Genomic DNA, 9,334 nt, shown 5'->3' with positions numbered 1-9,334 from the left:
AAAAAAAAAGACATGACATTGACAAAATTTGCAACAAGTGTGTGGCATTCTCAAGGTCATTGATCCTTTCTCAAATCCTTTCAGTACGTTCTGCACACAATGCAACTACAAGCTTGATGGTTTTGGTATTCTCAAAGATGGATTTGGTCATTGTATGAAATGTGACAAAGATGTTGCCTATGTACACAAAATCCATCTAAAAATGATGCTCAGTAGTGTAGGTAGGTAAACAATATATTGTTTAGTTGATCATCCAATAGTTGAGAAGTTGATACCTTCCATTGAAAGCATTAAATATGAGGAGTACCTGCAAAACAAATCCAAGGTAGTCTTCTGTCTCTGCGAAATATCATTGAAAGGAAACTAGACCCTAACCCAAAACAATGTTGTCATACATGCGTCTATCCTCGAAGACCATGACCAGGTAGAACAGGTAATAAGTTTCAATGTGCACATTACCAGTGATAGAAAACTAATAAATTGTTCAATAAAGATTTTCTTTTTCCAAAATCGAACCAAAACTATTACCTTTGAAACACTGCAGGAGGCTACCCAGCAGTAGAGAGTTGGTACAGTGGACTAATATATTGGCACCATCAATTTCATCTGGATAATATGATTGCTGCCACTTCCTATGATGTAGTAGTTCATATATATATATATATATATATATATATATATATATATATAAATCTGGCTTCTTGTGAACCATAAGTAAGCTTTGTTGTTCTTTGTAAATAGACTGAGGTAACTGTGAAACACTTCAACTCCTCAGTAATAGGAGATTGGTACAATGCACTCATATATTGGCAAAATCAATTTCATCTAGATGATATGATTATCTGCCACCTACTATAATGTAGAATTTATCAATATCTATGAATTATGATATGAAAATCTGTCTTCTTTTGATTGTTTGAATTTATGGACTGTAGAAAATGAAATTTTCTTAATTTTAATAGATTTTTCAAATTCAATGTTTTGTCTCATATTGTGTGATATGTCACGGGCTATTGTTTTTAGTGCATTTCAAAATTGTTATATTGCCCATGTTTCAGCAATCTTTTGATCATTATTAACTGTTTAGTGGGTTTTTACCATCGATATCTTGATCATATTCTTTGATATGTCTGAGCTCACTGTTTTCAAATATGTTAATTTTTTTTGAGGGGTAAATGCCTTTGACCACTAGCTATGAACCGTCGATCTCATTCCCAGCATAAACACTCACCAATAAAACTCCAGAGACCATTTGCAACTATCAAAATAGCAATAATGCAGGATACATGAAATGCAGATGGCAAAAAAAATTGAAAGTCTCTTCATCCAAAAACCTATTTTTAAGTAAAAAGACGAAGCTGCTGTTTCTGCTACAGACATGCGTTTATATATATATATATAGACACACACATATACAACAATTTGTAATTCTTATAATATATTAACAATTATAAAAATGAAAATACTCGTAAATGCCAATAAACAAGATATTGAAATGCCTCATAATTTGCAAATTAACATATGCAATATGTGCTGCTCCAGCCAAATGTTATGGGCCCCAAAACTCTTATTGCTCGAGTGCACAGAACACACGGAATTTTCTTCATGCAGGAGCTACTGCAGCATATCGACATTATAGGCAGTGTAGTATTGTTCACTACAGGAGCTAAATCATCTGCTGTTTCAGTTCAAATCAATGTCTCTTATCTTAGTGCTGAAGTTGGGGGTAAACCTAGGACATTCTCATTGTAACTGTTTTGTGGTTGGCCTGGATTCCTTTAGAAAGGAAAGGAACCCTAAACAAAGTGGGAAGAGACTATAGCATGCCAAAATCTATATGTAAGAAATGGCAATTTGTTTGCCCATTTTTGGCCTGCCAGGCATGCTGAAAAAAAAACATAAAGGAATAGAAACAATCCAGTCCATCAACTAGCAACCATGTTAACAAGTTAATAATAATCCCGTCGTTGAATCATTTACCTTGAATTCTCCATTGCTACCATTCGATGACGCAAAACAGAAAAGCTTAAAGCATAATCTACTTAGTAGAATTCAAAGATCATACACCCACGTCAGAATCAATTTTTAATAGTACAAAAACCATTCATGAACAATGAATCTTCAAGAGACCAAAGAGCTGGAATCACGATTGATTATATTTCATCGATTCAATTGCACACTACAATTTAAGGCTTAACAAAAACCAGTTCCAAAAACTGTGCCAGCTGGCTTGCTCTGTGAAGCAAAGAAGTTGCAACCTCCATTTCCGCCCCTGAAAAAGAGACAGCTAGCTTTTGATCTGTTAACAGCATAAGATCCTTCATAGTGCTTAGCAAATACTCCTCAAAAAAAGCATCAACCTCACTTGTAACTGTGTCTGAACGGAAAGAAAATTGAGCTTGTGGACAGAGGACGCCTGGATGCCTTTGCTTTAGCCAGGGATGACACGTGGCAGACCAGTACGAAATGCGTTACACTTTATCCTACTCAACTAGCATTAAAAATAAACCATTAACAGACAACAGAACCATCAACAACCCTCAATAAGCATTAACACCAGCTGAAGAGGCAATAAGCAGCAGGAACTAGACGCTTTGCGTCCTTGTTTTAGGAGTGGTTCAACTTTAAAAATGTGCCCAAAATGTCCAAAACCTTTAATTTTACCTGTCAAAATGCTGAAATGTGTGTAGAAATTTCGAGACCAGGCATGGAATTTTTAAAAACTAATAAAGTCGTCTTAACGTGAAATAGAAGTAGCATTCTAATTATGGAACATGCATTATTTAGAACAATTTAGAATATTAAAATAAATAAAATAAACCTTTGTAAAAAGAAATCTTCAGTTGTTTGAATGTAATAGATTTGATGTTTGAAGAGTTTATCATTCAAGCAAAATCAGTGACCTTTAGAAGCAAGAAATTTCTAAAATTCTAGTACATTTGACATCTAATATGCACTCTCCCTAGAACGAATCTAGACTTAAAAAATGAAATTAATGACAAAATCTGGACAGCTAAACCAGTCATTCCTTAGATGCATTCAAGCTTCTCCATCTGTACTATTGTTATAGTCATATATCTAAATCTAAAACATGTATAAAGTCTTAAGCCTAAAGGAAAAGATGAGAATAAATATACAAATCCATTTTAAAATCATCTTCGACCACAATAATGTTCAAATTCAATCATCCTCTACATCGGCTAGTAGATTAGAATTCATATAATCCTCTTCCTCTTCATCATCGTACTCATCATCCCTATCCCAAAATCTATCCGGTGCAGACTCCTCGTAAACATCATCATCATCATCCTCGTCCTCTCGTTCCACGTAATATTCTTCATCCTCTTCATCATCCTCCCTCAACACGTGTATCTCTACCTCTTCAGATGCCCGTTTCAGACTTAGTAACAGATTTTTGAACCCCGGCACATTAAAACCTTCAAAGCAATAAGGCCGATGTACTGTTAAAGTAGTCAATGAAGGAGAATTACTGAGAACAAAACCCAACACGGCTACGTCTTTTACACACCGATGTGATGTCATATAAAGATATGCTTTCTTCAGATTTGGAAACATGAAATCTGATTTCCCCTCCATCTTTTCTCCCCTTACCACTGCAGTTCCCTGCCATACAAAAATGCCCGATTGATGTGAAAAAAAACCAAACATATTGGTTGATAAAACTTTGGATCTCAAATGAATGAAAGAAGAAAAACATTACCATCGTGGATGTAGATACTTTGAGTTCTTCAATTTTGGGAAAGATGCCCACAAGAGTTAATGGACAGGAGAAGCCTCCAACTACTGGTAATGAGAATCTTAGAATAGATAAGTCAAGGGATAATTTTCTCAACGATCCAATACTTGGATTACTTGAATGCCCTTCAATTGACAGTGCTTCAAGCGATCCAATCTCATGCAGAAACGCACAAGAATTCATCTGCATTTTGGATAACTTGTAGCAATCCCATACTTTGAGCTCAACCAAATTATAAGAATTTATGTGCACTTTAGCTAAGCGGGAATTGCTACCTATTTTGACTTGACACAGTTGCGGACAGTCTGCTGTCAAGGATTCTACAAAAGAACAACCTGATAAGATCAAACAATTGAGATTGGCAGCCTGGACTTTCGAATCTATCAACTCTTCACAACTTAAGAGCACCAGCTTCTGGAGAACTGGGCATAGCTCTAGGAGTCTCTGCAGAAACCTGTCAGTCAGATTCTCAATATTACGTAGGCAACAAGTTTTCAGGGATGCAAAATTCGCAAATGAGGTGGGCTTGGGAATTCCTGGAATCACGAACCGGGAAAGTTCCAAATCCTGGAGGGCATTACAACCAAAAACAGTAACAGGTAGATCCATTTTCATGCCTCTGAAATCTGCATCAACTTTAAGAAGCAACTTTTTAACTCCTTTTTTGGCTGCATGATGAATCCATTGCTCTGTCAATTTTCTCCAATAAATTATCAAATGCAGAAAGGTGAAACATGCTAGAAATATGAAAGTCAAAACTCTCAAGAGGGGCATCGTGCCACATCAGAATGTGCTTCATTGTCTCTCGGAAGTATAAACCATCTTCGTCTTCTGGATGGAATATATAGCTGAAGAAGTCAGGAGAGAAATGAAGATGGGGAATTTTAGTCCAAAGGAATCGCCACTTTCGGCAGAGGATGGAGGAGCGTACGGCATCAATGAGGGGAAGGCGGGTGATAATGTTACAGGAGATAATGCTTTCTGGTAACTCATTTAACCTGCAAATAAATTCTTGGGCTGCCATTGATCAAAATCTTCAGACTCCAGATACTCTGATTACTCGACCTCAATTGCCATGTTTATTCGGATTTCTGTAAAGCAGACCCATCATTGAAAGAGAATGATTACAACATTGAGACTATACTGAAAATAATCTTTAATACACAGCTTGTTGCATAAAATACACTTTTACTGTTGAGCACTGAACAGCTAGAAATGAATGTCTATATATCTGATATCTCAAAAATGTAATTGGCTGGTTGAATATTTTCCTTTTTTGTCCTTTTTAAAAAGGTAAAAAACGAGAGAGAATGATCTATGCAGCATGTAAACAGCTGTTGTGTTACTAAAGTAAAAATAAACTAACAATAATTGTGACAAAAGATGATGCAATGGTTATACTGATTGTATATGTCCTATGCAATAATATGATAACTGATTATTGCATCCTGCTTCATTATCATATGCCCATTAACATGTTGAACGTTCATTTTCCATGGAGTATAGATTGACATTGATACTAATGTATTCTATCTAGCCGCCAAATAGGACCTTATTTTACTCAAGAATTCAAGCTTATTAAGCACTTTTTCCAACTGTGTGATGAAAGAGAGAAAATATCTTAATGTATTTGTTTTCAATCTGATTTCTGTAGTAGCATAAGTGACCACATCAAACACCATTGTACAATAAAACAGTGTCTTCGATTTACCATATAATTTTGAAGAATAGATTTTCACATACATATTTACTTCAAGGCCAAACTCGGCCAAACTCTAGTAGTTTGAAATTTTGTTGGAATTTAGTTCTCCATCAGTTAGAGAGTTAGAGAAGGAATCAAGATAGATAGTAGATGTCTTTATGTTAGCTGTCAATAAGTTTCAGTTAGTTGTCAGTCACATTTGGTTTGTTGTCAATTGTATAAGTTTAAGATATTGATGCAGCACTCTCGAAGCTGGAGGTGAAAGCGGATATGGACAGATGCTGGAGATGAACGGGTGACCTGTGGGTGCCACTCACAGACACTCGGATGCGTCCAGATGCCCTGCCACCCGGATGCATCTGGATGCATCCGGATGGCAGCCAGATTGCATCCAAATGGCAGGGCATCTGGACGCATCCAGGTGCCTGTGAGTGGCATACGGGTGGTACCCTCACAAGCATCTGGATGCATCCGGGTGCCTGTGAGTGGCATTCGAGTGGCACCCACAGGGAAGCCGGGAGCATCCACAGGCATCTTCAACTAAAATTCCTCATTCTTATCCTCTAATATATAAAGTCCTTCATTCTTCCCTTATGCTCTTCAACAGTATTACTGAACACATCTTCTAGAGGTGGTCATATTCATTCTAATTATCTTGACAGAAGTATTTACAATTATGTGCTAGAAGCAGCATGAGGATATCTTCTTCCTTTTAATTGTACAACAGAGCTCCTGCATCATTAGATGAAGATGCCTTGAGTGTTCTTTTAATGCATTGTTTCAACATAGCACTCTTATGATTAATAATGGTGATCCATGCTGTTTACTCTAGTATGCCATTCACTTCCATTGCATTTGCAATTCAAACCGAGTTAAATGTGCTGAAATGTTTATGTGTTATCAAGATTTATATCAGAGGAATCCAAACTCAGGAGTAGGATTGTACATACCTATTTGTGAAGAAGACATGTTGCATTTAAAGGAAATGTACACTAGCCTCCTTCCAAACCTCACACTAGTCTACTATCTTATTATTTATAAGATTAGATAATCAAATGATTAAATATGTTGCTTAGATAGCTGCTGATGTTTACTTGATATCAATTGCTTGCTTGTTCTGTCTGAGATTGTTCATATAATAATTATCAGATATTTCAATTATCTGATTGATATTTCCCTGACAAATTTGAAGTGCAATAAATGCCTCTTTTTATCACACCCTAGAGATAATTGATGTTTAAATTTAGCTTGATGTTGCATGCATATATTCTAAGCACCTGAACATTTTAGATGTCTATTTGTGAACAAACAATGTAGATCATCTTTTGATCTTGAAAGTAAGAATACAAGACTGAAATTACTTATCTCATTTGTTTGCATATTGATATACATATTACATAGTAACTTATATACATACACGTATCCACATCCCCCCAAAATAAAAATCCTGCATTCTGCATATGCATCTGCTTCGGAATCCGCATCTGAATCAGTAACTTAAGTATTACTTTGTTGTCAATTGTATTCACATAATTATAGAACTTTAATGAAGTCATATGACTATATATTTATAATTTTTTCTGTTTTTTAAATCTATTGTTCTAATTTTTTTTAATATGAATGACATCTGACAGATTGTTAGAATGAAGGGAACAAATCGAATTCATTTTTTAATAGGATTTCTTTTCATATCATAGTGCTTGGTTGATAGAGTTGCAATTCAATATTCTGACTGGGGAATACACTGACTTCGGAGAAATAAAGCTGTTATTATAAATATTGATCAACATATGCTAAAGAAAATTAGTATAGCAGGGGAGGGTTTTGGGTTAAAACAATTTGTGTAGCTTTAGATTCAATTTGGATGACAACTGGGCACACAATTTGAATTAAAATTGATTCAATTGAAATGCCCTGTGCTTATTGAGTCAAATTTTAATATGATTTTTCGTTTTTGTAATATAAAATGCAATGTCAACACAAGTCATGAATTATAAGGATGTCCGATTATGTATCTTTGCAGGATCGATTATGGAATTTCGGATTAATCTGCCAAGAAGAGGTGCAAATATCCATGCAGTAAAACGAAAAAACAATGAATAAACAATGAAAGATGTTTGAAAATTCAGGATAGTTGGATCCATTACCTCGGCCAGCCTTGCCTTGATGTCATCAAATGCGATCTACTATTCATCGCCCCATTTCCAACTTTTGCCTCCCATCAGCAAATCAAACAACGGGCTCACAATCCTGGAGTGGCCTTCCACGAAATTCCCATAGTAGTCGGCCAAATCGAGAAACTGCCTCGTGAACATTGTGCAAGGGTTCCCAATCTTGAATAGTGCTCAACTTTTCCAGATCTAACTTAATTTTTCCTCGTCCAACAATGTGTCCCAAAAACGGCACCTCCTCTTGTGCAAACATGCACTTCTCCTTTTTAACATACAGATCATGCATCTTAAGCAATTTGAACACCTACCGTAAATGTTCCTTGTGCTCGGCCAAGTCTTTGTTATAGATCAAGATGTCATCCAAGTAAACAACCACACACTTGTCCAACAAAGGCCTGAATACATCGTTCATCAAAGTGTTGAATCTCTCATACCTAGTCGTTATGGCCTTCTTCTCTTCATCGCCCGTTGCGATCCTGATCTTGTAATATTTCTGCCTCAAGTCCAACTTGCTAAACACCCCTGCCTTCACCAAGCAGTCAAAACTATCCGCTATCAAGGGGAGTGGATACTTGTTTTTGATCGTCAGTTTGTTCAACGCTCTGTAGTCCACACAAAGTTGAAGTGTCCCTTCCTTCTTCCGTTGAAACAAGACTGGTGCAGCATGGGGTGATCTAGATGGACGAAGATAACTGGCCTCGATAAGATCTGTCAACTGGTTCTTCAACTCGACCATCTCTGGTCCTGAAAGGTGGTACAGTGCTTTTGCGGGTGGTCTAGCTTCTTCCTCTAACTCAATCCTATGATCCACATGTCTTTGTGGTGGCAAAACTGATGGCAAACTCTCGGGCATGAGATCCATCTATTCTAGCAACACATCTTGAACAGCTGCGGTGTCGGAAGCCAATAACGACTCTCCTTCATCCCATCCTCCAAGCAAGGTGGCTAAGTATAAATCATCCCGTTTGCTCTTACAGATCTGCTTTGCACTCAACGCATTAAGGCCCCTTTCTCTGTCCCCGCTCTTTACTGTAGGTATCAAACAAGGCCTCTCCGGATCAAGTACCAAAATACAATTCAAGTGTAGCACCACTACTGCCAATGTCGTCCTTAGGAATTCCTGCCCAAGGATCAAATCGAACTCATCTGTGTCAATGGCAACCAAGTCTACCATTCCCTACCAAGATCCAGCTCAGCTGATCTCCTTGCAGATGTCTCCGCTGACTTTCTTTACCGGTGTAGTGACTGCCTTGAACTGAGTTGATGTTTCTTCCATCTTAAGGCCAAGCCTTTTAGCTTGTCTCGCCGAAATGTAGTTATGTGTTGCCCCCAAGTCAACCATTGCTATTACCTTTTTCCCCCAAAGAAGGTCTCCAAATAACATAACTCACTGTCGATCGGCTTTGGATGCACTTGATGAGTTGTGCATCGAGTTGAGAAGTTGCAAGGTGCTCATACCGGGCATCTTAGCTTTTTCTCCCATAATCGCACTGATCCTGCTCCTATCCGGACATTCCCTCGCCCAGTGATCAGTTCAATTGCAAATGAAACAACCCAAGTCTCGGCTCTTTTCCTTTTCCAAGGCTGCCTCTTTCTTCTTGGCGTTGCTTTTATCATTTGTCTTTGATGTCTTTCTCTTGCCTTTCTGCTTGCCTTCATGGTTAGGAGCGTTTTCCTTCTTATTATTCTAGCGGAACCGTTTCC

General features: G+C 37.3%; 1 pseudogene across 1 annotated transcript; it reads right to left on the bottom strand.

Annotated features, from left to right (window-relative positions):
• Positions 1-3,122: 3,122 nt before the first annotated feature.
• On the bottom strand, positions 3,123-7,746 carry LOC149539687 (F-box/FBD/LRR-repeat protein At1g13570-like; annotated as a pseudogene). Its single transcript, XR_016356285.1, has 3 exons — positions 7,607-7,746; positions 3,722-4,848; positions 3,123-3,624 (listed from the first exon to the last, which is right to left on the bottom strand). The product of XR_016356285.1 is annotated as an F-box/FBD/LRR-repeat protein At1g13570-like (transcript).
• Between the last annotated feature and the right edge of the window lie 1,588 nt (positions 7,747-9,334).

Source organism: Cupressus sempervirens, chromosome 9, assembly GCF_028749045.1.
Source record: "Cupressus sempervirens isolate cs-2001-9-10 chromosome 9, ASM2874904v1, whole genome shotgun sequence".
Lineage (NCBI taxonomy): Eukaryota > Viridiplantae > Streptophyta > Pinopsida > Cupressales > Cupressaceae > Cupressus > Cupressus sempervirens.
Note: the sequence above shows the minus strand (reverse complement) of the source record. Positions and strands in the feature narration are given on the sequence as shown.